The 14,635-nt window shown below is 37.6% G+C and overlaps 1 protein-coding gene and 1 long non-coding RNA gene across 5 annotated transcripts in view; one reads left to right on the top strand and one right to left on the bottom strand.

Moving 5' to 3' along the window:
- FAM186A (family with sequence similarity 186 member A) overlaps positions 1–14,635 on the top strand; it is a 127,242-nt gene that overhangs the window by 56,929 nt on the left and 55,678 nt on the right. The window lies entirely within an intron of this gene.
- LOC143691812 (uncharacterized) overlaps positions 13,465–14,635 on the bottom strand; it is a 90,977-nt gene continuing 89,806 nt past the window's right edge. Inside the window, exon 5 of the long non-coding RNA XR_013179697.1 lies at positions 13,465–13,562. This is a non-coding gene — a long non-coding RNA (uncharacterized LOC143691812). The remainder of the gene's footprint in view (positions 13,563–14,635) is intronic.

The following is a 14,635-nucleotide window of genomic DNA, read 5'->3' as shown; positions in this document are numbered from 1 at the left end:
CAAAAACATTCTTATATTTGTATATTTAATCACCATGATGGTCCACTCTAGGCATTTGTATTAGTTTGCTAATGCACTTAGAAAGCAATATACCAAAAATGGAATGGCTTTTAAAAGGGAATTTAATAAGTTACAAATTTACAGTTCTAAGGCTGTGAAAATATCCAAATTAAGGCACCAACAAGAGGTTACCTTCACTCAAGAAAGGCTGATGCAGTTTGGAACATCTCTGTCAGCTGGGAAGACACATGGCTGGTGTCTGCTGGGGTCATTGGCTTCTGGACACCTCTGTCAGATGGAAATGCACATGGTGATGTCTGCTATCTTTCTCTCCTGGCTTCTCATCTAATAAGGCTTTCCTGGAGGCATTTTCCTTCTGTGTCTCCAAAGGTCTCTGGCCTTGTGGGCTCTGTCACTTCTCTCCAACATCTGCATTGGCTCTTCTCTGAGCTCTCCAAAATGTTTCCTGCTTTAAAGGATGGCAGTAAACTAATCAAGACCCACCTGGAATGAGTAGAGTCACAACTTCATCTAATCAGAGGCCACTCCACAACTGGGTGTGCCACATCAAAAATTTCCTCCCTATAATATTGAATCAGGATTAAAAGAAATGACTGTTCCCACAAGATTGGATCAGGATTAAAACATGGCTTATCTGGGGTACATAATAGATTCAAACTGGCACAGCATTCCTAAGTTATACTGTCTCAGTCTTTATCCTCTATGTTTCCTTCTGGTGTCATATATAACCCCCTAGCCCTTATTCCTCAACCATATTCACATACAGCTTCATTCAGTGTACTTATATTATTGTGCTACCATCAGATACTATTGTGCTATCCATTTTTGAATATTTACAATCAGTTCTGCTTACATTCTGTACTCCTTCAGCACCAAATGCTGACTCTCTACCCTCTTTCTATCTCCTGATAACCTGTGTTCTTAACTTTTTTCTTTTTTATTAATTTTTAAATTAAAAAATATGACAACAAACAAACACAAACATTCTTAACTTATGATCATTCTGTTCTACATATATAATCAGTAATTCACAATATGATCGCATAGTTGCATATTCATCATCCTGATTATTTCTTGGAACATTTGCATCTATTCAGAAAAGGAAATAAAAAGAAAACAGAAAAAAATTCATACATACCATACCCATTAGCCCTCCCTTTCACTGATCACTAGCATTTCAATCTAAATTTATTTTAACATTTGTTCCCCCTATTATTTATTTTTATTCCATATGTTTTACTCATCTGTTGATAAGGTAGATAAAAGGAGCATCAGACACAAGGTTTTCATAATCACACAGTCACAATGTGGCAGCTGTATCATTATACAATCATCTTCAAGAAACATGGCTACTGGAATACAGCTCTACATTTTCAGGCAGTTCCCTCCAGCCTCTCCATTACATCTTGAATAACAAGGTGATATCTACTTAATGCATAAGAATAACCTCCAGGATAACCTCTCTACTCTGTTTGGAATCTCTCAGCCATTGACACTTTATTTTGTCTCATTTCATTCTCCCTTTGGTTGAGAAGGTTTTCTCAATCCCTTGGTGCTGAGTCTCAGCTCATTCTAGGATTTCTGTCCCACGTTGCCAGGAAAGTTCACACCCTTGGGAGTCATGTCCTACATAAACAGGGGGAGGGCAGTGAGTTTGCTTGTTGTGTTGGCTGGAGAAAGAGGCCACATCTGAGCAACAAAAAGCTTCTCTTGGGGTGACTCTTAGGCCTAATTTTTTTTTATTTATTAATTTTTTGAAATACCTAAAAAACACCAAACACAAACATTCTTAACTTTTGATTGTTCTGTTCTACATATTTAATCAGTAATTCACAATATCATTACATAGTTACATATTCATCATCATGGTTATTTCTTGGAACATTTGCATCTATTCAGAAAAAGAAAACAGAAAAAAATTCATACATACCATACACCTTGCCCCTTCTTTTCATTGATCACTAGCATTTCAAACTAAATTTATTTTAACATTTGTTCCCCATTACTTATTTTTATTCCATATGTTTTACTTGTCTGTTGATAAGGTCGATAAAAGGAGCATCAGACACAAGGTTTTCACAATAATAGTCACATTGTGAAAGCTTTATTATTATACAATCTTCAAGAAACATGGCTACTGGAACACAGCTCTACATTTTCAGGCAGTTCCCTCCAGCCTCTCCGTTACATCTTGAATAACAAGGTGATATCTACTTAATGCATAAGAATAACCTCCAGGATAACCTCTTGACTCTGTTTGGAATCTCTCAGCCATTATTTTGTCTCAGACACTTTATTTTGTCTCATTTCACTCTTCCCCCTTTTGGTCAAGAAGGTTTTCTCAATCCCTTGATGCTGAGTCTGAACTCATTCTAGGATTTCTGTCACACGTCGACAGGAAGGTCCACACCCCTGGTAGTCATGTCCCACATAGACAAGGGGAGGGTGGTGAGTTTGCTTGTTGTGTTGGCTGGAGAGAGAGGCCACATTTGAGCAACAAAAGAGGTCCTCTTGGGGGTGACTCTTAGGCCTAATTTTAAGTAGTTTGACGTATCCTTTTGGGGTTAAGTTTCATATGAACAAACCCCAAGATTGGGGGCTCAGCCTACAGCTTTGGTTGTCCACACTGCTTGTGAGAATATAAAGAACTCTCTGCTTGGGGAAGTTTAATTTTCCCCTTTCTCACCCAAAGGGGACTTCGCAAATACTTTTTTATTCACTGTACAAATCACTCTGGGATTTATCGGGTCATCACTCTGGACAAACCCATAAAATATAATGTCCTACTCAAGGTTCCATGTACTTATGGTGTTCAATTAAGCTGTCTACATAAGTTATATTAGGAAATATACCAGTCAAAATATAAATTTTGTACCAAATAAACATTTTTTTGCTTTAGTCTCACACATAAGTTAAAATTTTAAAATATTAGTCACCATCTATTTTCAGCACCCTGCAGTAATGACATTCCTTTGTTCTTCCTCATGCAAAAACATTTTTAAAATTTGTACATTTAGTCACTATCATTATACACTCTAGACATTCCTAGATTATACCATCTCAGTCTTTATCATCTTTCTGATTTCATTTGTGTCCCCAGCCCTCCTCCCTCAATCATTCTCACATTTAGCTTCATTCAGTGTTTTAACATAATTGAATTACAGATTGTTGCACAATCTGTATCCCTTCAGCTCCAATTACCCAATATCCTATCCTATTTCTATCTCCTGATGGTCTCTGTTACCAATGAAATTCTCCCAAGTTTATTCACTAATGTCAGTTCATATCAGTGAGACCATACAGTATTTGTCCTTTTGTTTCTGGCTAATCTCACTCAGCACAATGTCCTTAAGGTCCATCCATGTTCTTACATATTCATAACTTTATTCTTAGAGCTGCATAATATTCCAACATATGGATATATCACAGTTTGTTTAGCCACTCGTCTGTTGATGGACATTTTGGCTGTTTCCCTCTCTTCACAATGGTAAATAATGCAGCCATAAACATTGGTGTGCAAATGTCCGTTTGTGTCTTTGCCCTCATGTCCTCTGAGTAGATACCTAGCAATGGTATTGCCAGGTCATACAGCAATTCTATATTTAGCTTTTAGAGGAACCGCCAAACTGCCTTCCACAGCAGTTGTATCATTTGACATTCCCACCAACTGTGGATAAGTGTGCCTCTTTCTCCACATCCTCTCCAGCACTTGCCATTTTCTGTTTTATTGATAATGGCCATTCTGGTGGGTGTGAGATGATATCTCATTGTGGTTTTAATTTGCATTCTCATAATAGCCAGGGAAGTTGAGCATCTCTTCATCTGTCTTTTGGCCATCTCTGTTTCCTCTTCTGAGAGGTGTCTATTCAAGTCTTTTGCCCATTTTGTAATTGGGTTGGCTGTCTTTTTGTTGTCAAGTTGAACAATTTCTATATAAACTCTGGATCCTAGACCTTTATCGATATGTCATTTCCAAATATTGTCTCCAATTGTGTAGGCTGTCTTTTTACTTTTTTGATGAAGTTCTTTGATGCGCAAAAGTGTTTAATTTTGAGGAGTTCCCATTTCTTTCTTTCTTTCTTCAATGCTCTTGCTTTGAGTGTAAGGTCTAGAGAACCGCCTCCTAGTATAAGATTTATAAGACATTTCCTTACATTTTCTTCTAACAGTTTTATGGTCTTAGATCTAATGTTTAGGTCTTTGATCTATTTTTTTTTTTACCTGGGCAGGCACCGGGAATCAAACCTGGGTCCTCCGGCATGGCAGGCAAGCATTCTTGCCTGCTGAGCCACTGTGGCCCACCCTCTTTGATCTATTTTGAGTTAACTTTTGTGTAGGGTGTGAGACATGGGTCCTCTTTCATTCTTTTGCATATGGATAACCAGTTCTCAAGGCACCATTTGTTGAAGAGACTGTTTTGTCCCAGGCGAGTTGGCTTGCCTGCCTTATCAAAGACGAATTGTCCATAGATGAGAGGGTCTATATCTGAACACTCTGTTCGATTCCATTGGTCAATATATCTATCTTTATGCCAGTACCATGCTGTTTTGACCACTCTAGCTTCATAATACGCCTTCAAGTCAGGTAGCATGAGACCTCCGACTTCATTTTTTTTTCCTCAGGATACTTTTAGCTATTCGGGGCACCCTGCCCTTCCAGATAAATTTGGTTATTGGTTGTTCTATTTCTGAAAAGTAAGTTCTTGGGATTTTAATTGGTATTGCTTCGAATCTGTAAATCAATCTAGGTAGAATTGATATCTTAACTATATTTAGTCTTCCAATCCATGAACATGGTATGCCCTTCCATCTATTTAGGTCTACTGTGATTTCTTTTAACAATTTCTTGTAGTTTTCCTTGTATAGGTTTTTTGTCTCTTTAGTTAAATTTATTCCTAATTATTTTATTCTTTTGGTTGCAATTGTAAATGGAATTCTTTTCTTGATTTCCCCCTCAGATTGTTCATTACTAGTGTATAGAAACACTACAGATTTTTGAGTGTTGCTCTTGTAACCTGACACTTTGAACTACTCGTTTATTAGCTCTACTAGTTTTGCTGTGGATTTTTCAGGGTTTTTGACATATTGTATCATATCATCTGCAAGCAGTGAGAGTTTTACTTCTTCCTTTCCAATTTTGATGCCTTGTATTTCTTTTTCTTGTCTAATTACTCTGGCTGGAACTTTCAACACAATGTTGAATAACCGTGGTGATGGCGGACATCCTTGTCTTGTTCCTAATCTTAGGGGGAGATTTTTCAGTTTTTCCCCATTGAGGATGATGTTAGCTGTGGGTTTTTCATATATTCCCTTTATCATTTTGAGGAAGTTCCCTTCTATTCCTATCCTTTGAAGTGTTTTCAACAGGAAAGGATGTTGTATTTTGTCAAATGCCTTTTCTGCATCAATCGAGATGATCATGTGGTTTTTCTGCATTGATTTGTTGATATGGTGTATTACATTAATTGATTTTCTTATGTTGAACCATTCTTGCCCACCTGGGATGAATCCTACTTGGTCATGATGTATAATTCTTTTAATGTGTTGCTGATCGATTTCCAAGAATTTTGTTGAGGATTTTTGCATCTATATTCATTAGAGAGATTGGCCTGTAGTTTTCTTTTCTTGTAATATCTTTGTCTGGCTTTGGAATGAGGGTGATAGGGTGATGTTGGCTTTGTAGAATGAGTTAGGTAGCTTTCCCTCCACTTCAATTTTTTTGGAGAGTTTGAGCAGGATTGGTACTAATTCTTTCTTGTATGTTTGATGGAATTCACATGTGAAGCCATCTGGTCCTGGACCTTTCTTTTTGGAGAGCTTCTTAATGACTGATTCAATTTCTTTACTTGTGACTGGTTTGTTAAGGTCGTCTATTTCTTCTCAAGTCACAGTTGGTTGTCCATGCCTTTCAAGAAAGTTGTCCATTTCATCTGCATTGTCGTGTTTATTAGCATGAAGTTGTTCATAGTATTCTCTCATTACTTCCTTTATTTCTGTGGGGTCAGTGGTTATGTCTCCTCTTCCATTTCTGATCTTATTTATTTGCATCCTCTCTCTTCTTCGTTTTGTCAGTCTTGCTAAAGATCCATCAATCTTGTTGATTTTCTCATAAAACCAGCTTCTGGTTTTGTTGATTTTCTGTATTTTTTTAATGTTCTCAAGTTTGCTTATTTCTGCTCTAATCTTCATTATTTCTTTCCTTTTGCTTGCGTTGGGATTTGTTTGCTGTTCTTTCTCTTCTTCTTCCAGGTAGACAGTTAATTCCTTGATTTTTGCCTTTTCTTTTTTTTTTGATATAGGCACATAGGGCAATAAATTTCCTTCTTAGCACTGTCTTTGCTGCATCCCATAAGTTTTGATATGCTGTGTTTTCATTTTCATTTGCCTCGAGAAATTTACTGATTTCTCTTGTAACTTCTTCCTTGACCCACTGGTTGTTTAAGAGTGTGTTGTTGAGCCTCCATATATTTGTGCATTTTCTGGCACTCTGCCTATTATTAATTTCCAACTTCATTCCTTTATGATCTGAGAAAGTGTTTTGTATGATTCTGATCTTTTAAATTTTATTGAGACTTGCTTTTTGACTCAGCATATGGTCTATCCTTGAGAATGATCCATGAGCACTGGAGAAAAAGGTGTATCCTGCTGTTGTGGGGTGTAATGTTCTACAGATGTCTAGGTCTAGCTCATTTATTGTATTTTCGTATTCTGTTTCTTTATTGATCCTCTGTCTAGATGTTCTGTCCATTGATGAGAGTGTGTAATTGAAGTCTATATCTATTATGGTAGATGTTTCTATTTCTCTTTTCCATGTTTGCCTCATGTATTTTTGAGCATTCTGGTTCAGTGCATAGATATTTGTGATAGTTATGTCTTCATGCTGAATTGTTCCTTTTATTCGTACATAGTATCCTTCTTTGTCTCTTTTAACTCTTTTACATTTGAAGTCTAATTTGTTGGATATTAGTATAGCTACTCCTGCTCTTTTTTGATTGTTATTTGCATGAAATATCTTTTCCCAACCTTTCACTTTCAACCTATGTTTATCCTTGGGTCTAAGATGTATTTCCTGTAGATGGCATATAGATGTGTCCTGTTTTTTAATCCATTCTGCCAGTCTATGTATTTTAATAGGGGAGTTTAATCCATTAACATTTAGTATAGATGGGTCCTTATTTTTAATCCATTCTGCCAGTCTATGTCTTTTGATTGGGGAGTTTAATCCATTAACATTTAGTGTTATTACTGTACAGGTAGTACTTTCTTCTACCATTTCATCTTTTGGATTTTATATGTCACAACTATTTTCTTGATTTTACCTTTACTTATTAGAGTCTTTACTTCTACACTCTTCTCCACACTTCTCTCTCCTTTCTTTTTGTATCTGCCTCTAGTGTTCCCTTTAGTATTTCTTGCAGAGCTGGCCTCTGGGTCACAAATTCTCACAGTGATTTTTTTGTCTGAAAAATTTTTAATTTCTCCCTCATTTTTGAAGGATAATTTTGCTGGATATAGAATTCTTGATTGGCAGTTTTTCTCTTTAGTAATTTAAATATATCATCCCACTGTATTCTTGCCTCTGTGGTTTCTGCTGAGAAATCTATGCAGTCTTACTGGGCTTCCCTTGTATGTGATGGATTGCTTTTCTCTTGCTGCTTTCAAGATTCTCTCTTTCTCTCTGACATCTGACATTCTGACTAGTAAGTGTCTTGGAGTATGTCCGTTTGGATCTATTCTGTTTTGGGGTATGCTGCACTTCTTGGATCTGTACTTTTAAGTCTTTCATAAGAGTTGGGAATTTTTTAGTGATAATTTCCACCATTTGTTTTTCTCTTCTTTTTTCCTTCTCTTCTTCTGGGACACCTACAACATGTATATTCATGTGCTTCATGTTGTCATTCAATTCCCCGAGTCCCTGCTCATATTTTTCCATTCTTTTCTCTGTATTTTCTTTTGCTTGTCGGATTTCAGATGTTCAATCCTCCAGTTCACTAATCCTACCTTCTGCCTCTTGAAATCTGACATTGTATGTGTCCATTGTTTTTTTCATCTCTTCTACTGTGCCTTTCATTCCCATAAGTTCTGCAATTTGTTCTTTCAGACTTTTGATTTCTTCTTTTTGTTCACTCCTTGCCTTCTTTATATCCTCCCTCAATTCATTGATTTGGTTTTTGATGAGGTTTTCCATGTGTGTTCGAACACTCTGAATTAATTGTTTCAACTCCTGTATGTCATTTGAATTGTTAGTTTGTTCCTTTGACTGGGCCATATCTTCAATTTTCCTAGTGTGAGTCATTATTTTTTGCTGGTGTCTACATATTTTATTACCTTAATTAGTTTATTCTGGAGATTGTTTTCACTTCTTTTACCTAGGATTTTCTTGCTGGATGACTTTGTTGTCTATCTGTTCTTTGCCATTCAGTTCAGCTTCTACTGGACCACTAGCTTAAGCTAGTTTTAACAGAGCTGAAATTTTCAGTTCTTGTTTTCTTGTTTCTAGCCCTGCCTGTATGGTGCCTTCCCCCCACCCCCACCCTTAGGAGGGCCTACTTAGGTATTATAAACCCCAGTCAGATTTTCCCAGACCAAACTGGCCTCCTGTCAGGAGGAAAGAGTCACCTGCATCAGTTTTCCCTGATGCAGCAGGTTGAAAGACTTTCCTGTGAAGTGTCTGGGCTCTGTGTTTTTCCTATCCTGCCCAGTAAGTGGCACTTGTCTGCCTGCAGGTCCCACCAGCATAAGGTGATGTGGTACCTTTAACTTTGGCAGACTCTCCCTGCTTGGGGCATGGTGCAGACAGAGGAGAGGTTGTAGGCTGTCTTTAATTGCTTCAAATTTCCAAACCCTGGGGCCTGAATTCCTTGAGGGAGGGAATCCACCTAAGCTGGGCCTCACCCCTCCCCTGGGGAAGGCACAGGCTCCAGACAGGCTCTCAAACATGCTTGTTTCTGCCTATGCCTGGGGCAGTTGCAGCCTTAGAAGCCCTGCCACTGTATCCAAAGGCAGTCCAACGTTTGTAGAAACACAGCCACAAAAAAGAAAGAAAAAAGTCCTTCTCAGAGCAGGACCACTGTTCCTCAGGTTTGCCAATCAAGAGCATAAGTTGGTATGTTGCTTTGTGTACCTTCAGATCCTATGTGCTCCCTCCTTTCCTTCAGGGCCTAGACTCTTTCAGGTATTATGTTCTATCTGATCCAAAAAAACCCACTGTTTCTTTTTTTCTGTTTTCCTTTTCTGTCAGTCCTACCCACTCAGCACCTGGGCAAAAATCAGCAATCTCCACTTTGACCAGGTTTAGCAGAGCTGGGGGCCTATTTTTAGTAGTCAGAATTTGTGAATTAGCTCCACAATTGAAGCTTAGTTGCACTCAGCCCCTATTGCTGGTAAAGTCCCTTTCCTTTCCCCTCTGGGAAGTAGCCTGTTGGGGAGGGGTGCTGGTCTCTGTGGCTTGGTGGATTCTCCATTCTGGGGGGGCTCGCAGCCAGTCCAGCTGGTCCAGACTGAGGTATGCTCTGTGTCTGGTAACTGATGTGGCCCCAGGAGTTGTTCTGTACTGTTCTTGGCTATTTAGTCACTGTTCTGGAAGACGAACTAAATCCCACACCTCTCTAAACTGCCATCTTGGCACTCTCTCTGTGTTCTTTAACTCTCAAAGTTTACTCATTATTGGTAGTTCATATTAGTGAAATCATAAAGTAATTATCCTTTTGTTTCTAATTTCATTCAGCATAATGTCCTCACAGTTCATCCATGTTGTTACATGCTTCTTGACTTTATTCTGTCTTATAGCTGTGTAATATTCCATTGTGTGTATATATGACAGCTTATTTAGCCACTCATTTGTTGATGGACATTTGGGCTGTTTGTATCTCTTGGCAATCGTAAATAATGGCGCTGTAAATATTGGTGTGCAAATGTCCATTTGTGTTCTTGCTCTCAGTTCCTCTGAAGATATACCTAGTAATGGGAGTGCTGGATCAGATGAAAATTCTATATTTACTTTCCTGAAGAACTACTATACTGCCTTCCAGAGCAGTTGTACCATTTTACATTCCCACCACCAGTAAATAAGTGTGCCTTATTTTCCACATCCTCTTCACACTTGTTATTTCTGTTTGTTTTTTTTTTTTTGTAATGGCCATTCTAGTTGGTGTGAAATGATCTCTCATTGTGGTTTTGATTTGCATTTCCCTAACAGCCAGTAAAGTTGAGCATCTTTTCATGTGTCATTTCTGAAACCTGTCTGTTCATGTCTTTTGCTCATTTTTAAATTGGTTGTTTGTCTTTTTGTTGCTGAATTGTACGATCTCTTTATATATTATTTATTAAAATCCTTGTCTGGTATGTGGTTTGCAAATATTGTCTCCCATTGTGTAGACCACCTTTTTACTTTCTTGTCAAAGTCCCTTGATATACAAAAGCATTTAATTTTGAGGTGATCCCATTTATCTATTTCTTTTTTCATTGCTCCTGCGTTGGGTGTAAAGTCTAGGAAACCACTTCCTATTGCAAGATTTATAAGATATTCCCTACATTTTCTTCTAAAAGTTTTATGGTTTTAGCTCTAATGTTTAGGTTTTTGATCAATTTTGAGTTAATTTTTGTCTAAGCTATGAAATAGGGATCTTCTTTCATTCTTTTGCATATGGATATCTAGTTCTCCAAACCCATATACTGAAGAGGCTGCTCTGTCCCAGTTGGGTTGGCTTGACCACCTTATTAAAGATCAATTGTCCATAAATGAGAGGGTCTATTTTTGAACACTCAATTTGATTCCATTGGTCAGTACTATCTTTATGCCAGTTACGTGCTATTTTGACTACTGTGGCTTTGTAATATGCATTTTTTTTTTTGTATTCTGTATCGCAGGGTCACATTTCATTATTTTTCCATGTGAGTATCCCATTATTGCAGCACCACTTGTTGAACTTTTTAGTGTTTTTTTGTTTGCTTGTTTGTTTGTTTGTTTGTTAGGGAAGTGCATGGACCACGAATTGAACCTGGATCTCCTGTATGGCAGGTGAGAATTCTTACTGAATTACCCTTGCACCCGCCTGTAATATGCTTTATGAAGTCAGGTATTTTGAGACCTCCCACTTCATTTTTCTTTTTCAAGATATTTTTAGCTATTAGAGGCCCATTGCTCTTTCAAATAAACTTGGTTATTGAATTTTCTATTTCTACAAAGTAAGCTGTTGGGATTTTAGTTGGTATTTTTACATTGAATCTATAAATCAATTTGAGTAGGACTTACATCTTAACTATATTTGATCTTCCAATCCATGGACACAGTATGTCCTTACATTTCTTTAGGTCTTCCATGATTTCTTTTAGAATTTCTTGTAGTTTTCTGTGTATAGGTCTTTTGTGTCCTTAGTTAAATTTATTCCTAAATATTTGATTCTTTTGGTTGCTATTGTAAATATTTTTTCTTGATTTCTTTCTCAGATTGCTCATTACTAGTGATTTTGGGGTGTTGATCTGGTACTCTGCCACTTTACTGTACTCATTTATTAGCTCTAGAAGCTTTGCTTTAGATTTTTTTTGGATTTTCAACATATAGTATCATGTCATCTGCAAACAGTGAGAGTTTTACTTCTTTTTTTCCAATTTGGATCTCTTTTATTTCTTTTTCTTGTCTAATTGCTCTGTATAGAACTTCCAGCACAATATTGAATAACAATGGTGACAGTGGGCATCCTTGTCTTGTTCCTGATCTAAGAGGAAAAGATTTCAATCTTTCCCCATTGAGGATGATGTTAGCTGTGGGTTTTTCATATATCCTCTTTATCCTGTTGAGGAAGTTCCCTTCTATTCCTATCCTTTGAAGTGTTTTCATCAAGAAAGGATGTTGAATTTTGTCAAATGCCTTTTCTGCATCAATTGAGATGATCATGTGGTTTTTCCACTTTGACTTATTGATAGGGGTATTAGTTGAACTAGCCTTGCATACTTGGAATAAATCCCACTTGGTCATGGTGTATAATTCTTTTAATGTGCCCCTGGATTCAATTTGCAAGAATTTTATTGAGGATTTTTGCATCTATAATTATGAAAGAGATTGGTCTGTAATTTTCTTTTATTGTAGTATCTTTGTCTGGCTTTGGTGTTAGGGTGATGTTGGCCTAATAGAGTGAGTTAGGTAGGTTTCCCTCCTCTTCAATTTTTTTTTTTTTTTTGAAGAGTTTGAGCAGGATTGGCACTAATTCTTTCTTGACTGCTTGGTAGAATCACATATAAAGCCATGTGTACCTGGAATTTTCTTTTTTGGGAGCTTCTTGATGACTGATTCAACCTCTTTACTTGCGATTAGTTTGTTGAGGCCATCTATTTCTTCCTGAGTCAATGTTGGTTGTACATGCTTTCCTAGGAAAATTTCCATTTCATTTACATTATTTAGTTTATTAACATATAGTTGCTCATAGTATCCCTTCATTATTACCTCCTTTATTTCTGTGGAGTCAGTGGTTATATGTCTCCTCTTCCATTTCTGATTTCATTTATTTGTATCCTCTCCTTTTTGTCAGCCTAGCTAAGGGTCCATAAATTTTATTGATTTTCTCAAAGAACCAACTTCAGGTTGTTGCTTTTCTCTGTGTTTTCAAATTCTCAATTTCATTTATTTCTGCTCTAATCTTTGTTATTTCTTTAGTTCTGTTTGCTTTAGGGTTAGTTTGCTTTTCTTTAATTCTTCCAGGTGAACAGTTAATTCTTTGATTTTTGTTCTTTCTTCTTCTTCTTTTTTTGGGGGGGTGGGTATGGGCAGGCTCTGAGAATCAAACCCAGGTCTCCAGCATGGCAGGCAAGAATTCTGCCCCTGAGCCACTGTAGCACCACCCTCTTCTTTTTTAATATAGTCATTTCGGGCAATACATTTCTCCATCAGCACTGCTATTTTAGTTTGCTAAAGCTGCCAGAATGTAAACACCAGAGATGGATGTGCTCTAAAACAATTTTTTTTTTATAGCTCGGATGCAGCTTCATTCAGTGTAAAACAATTTTTTTAAATGTGAAAATAACATATATACAAAAAAAGCAATAAATTTCAAAGCATACCACAACAATAGTTATAGAACAGATTTCAGAGTTATTTTCCTTCTTCATCTCCAAATGTCGCTGGCTGGTGGACTCTGCTTCTTGTGGCTATGTCATTCTCTGCTCTCTCTGAATCTCCTTCATTCTCCAAAATGTTTCCTCTTTTATAGGACTCCAGAAATTTATCAAGACCCACCCAAATTGATGGAGACATGTTGTCACCTAATCCAGCTTAACAACCACTCTTGATTAAATCACATCTCCAGAGAGATGATCTACATTGTATGTTTCAAACATACAATGCTGAATAGGGATTAGAAGAAACAGCTGCCTTTACAAATGGGATTAGAATTAAAACATGATTTTTCTAGGGTATATACATCATTTCAAACCAGCACAATTATATATTCACGTACCATTTAATCATCCAAAGCATACAGTCAGTGATTCACAATACCATCATACAGCTGTGCATTTATCATCAGAAATGACTTTTTTTTCTTTTTTCTGAAAAATAACAAATATACAAAAACAATAAATTTTAAAGCACATCACAACAATTAGTTATAGAACATATTTCAGAGTTTGGTATGTGTTACAATTCCTCAATTTTAGTTTTTTTTACTTCTAGCTGATCTAAGATACTGGAGACTAAAAAAACTATCAATATAATGATTGTGCAATCGTACTCATTTGTTAAACGCTACCTTTTCTGTATAACTCCACCATCACCTCCGATCTTGCTCCCAAGCTTTATGGGCATTCAAGCTATGCCCATTCTAACATTTTCACTGTTGGAAGGGGCTGTTGATAATACAGGATAGGGGGATAGAACTAGTTGATGTTCTGGAGAGGCTGGCACCTCTGCATTTTAGGATTTATCTAGTCCAGGGACTCATCTGGAGATTGTAGGTTTCTGGAAAGTTACCCTAGTGCATGGAACCTTTATAGACTCTTATATAACACTCCTTATCTTATATAATGTCCCTTTCCAAACAGAGGCCTAGAGCCCTCAGGGGTCTATGGACAAGGAGACAGGAAACAGGAGATAAGCCAAACCACGGTCCTTGAATGTGCTACACCTACGTGCGCTGTCCCTGCCCAATGACCTGCGATTCCCACCAAACCCCAGATACCTGAACTCTGTCTCTTGCCTCCCATTGCACTCCAAGCATCCCCGCCCTGACTTCCCTCACACATCCCTGCTCCACACTCCCACCCCACACATGCATGCATGCCTGCCCTAGCCCGGCCCACCTCTCCCATGCAAGCGCACAGTTTTGCCCCACCCCTCCCAAGACCCACGCACCCACGCCCAGCCCCTCGACTCCCAACTTGCCCTCCCTGCCCCCTGCTGGCACTCACCTTCACACCCAAGCCACTCCTGCCCCAAGCCCATACAGTCACACAACTCCACCCCACCCCCCCAAGCTCTGAAATCTGTTTTACAACTAATTGTTGCGATGTGCTTTGAAATTTATTGTTTTTTTGTATATATGTTATTTTTCACAAAGAAAGAAAAAAAGGTTGATTGTGATGATAAACACACAGTTATATGATGATATTTGTGAACTATTGAT

This window comes from Tamandua tetradactyla, chromosome 7, assembly GCF_023851605.1.
Source record: "Tamandua tetradactyla isolate mTamTet1 chromosome 7, mTamTet1.pri, whole genome shotgun sequence".
NCBI classification, from domain to species: domain Eukaryota; kingdom Metazoa; phylum Chordata; class Mammalia; order Pilosa; family Myrmecophagidae; genus Tamandua; species Tamandua tetradactyla.
Note: the sequence above shows the minus strand (reverse complement) of the source record. Positions and strands in the feature narration are given on the sequence as shown.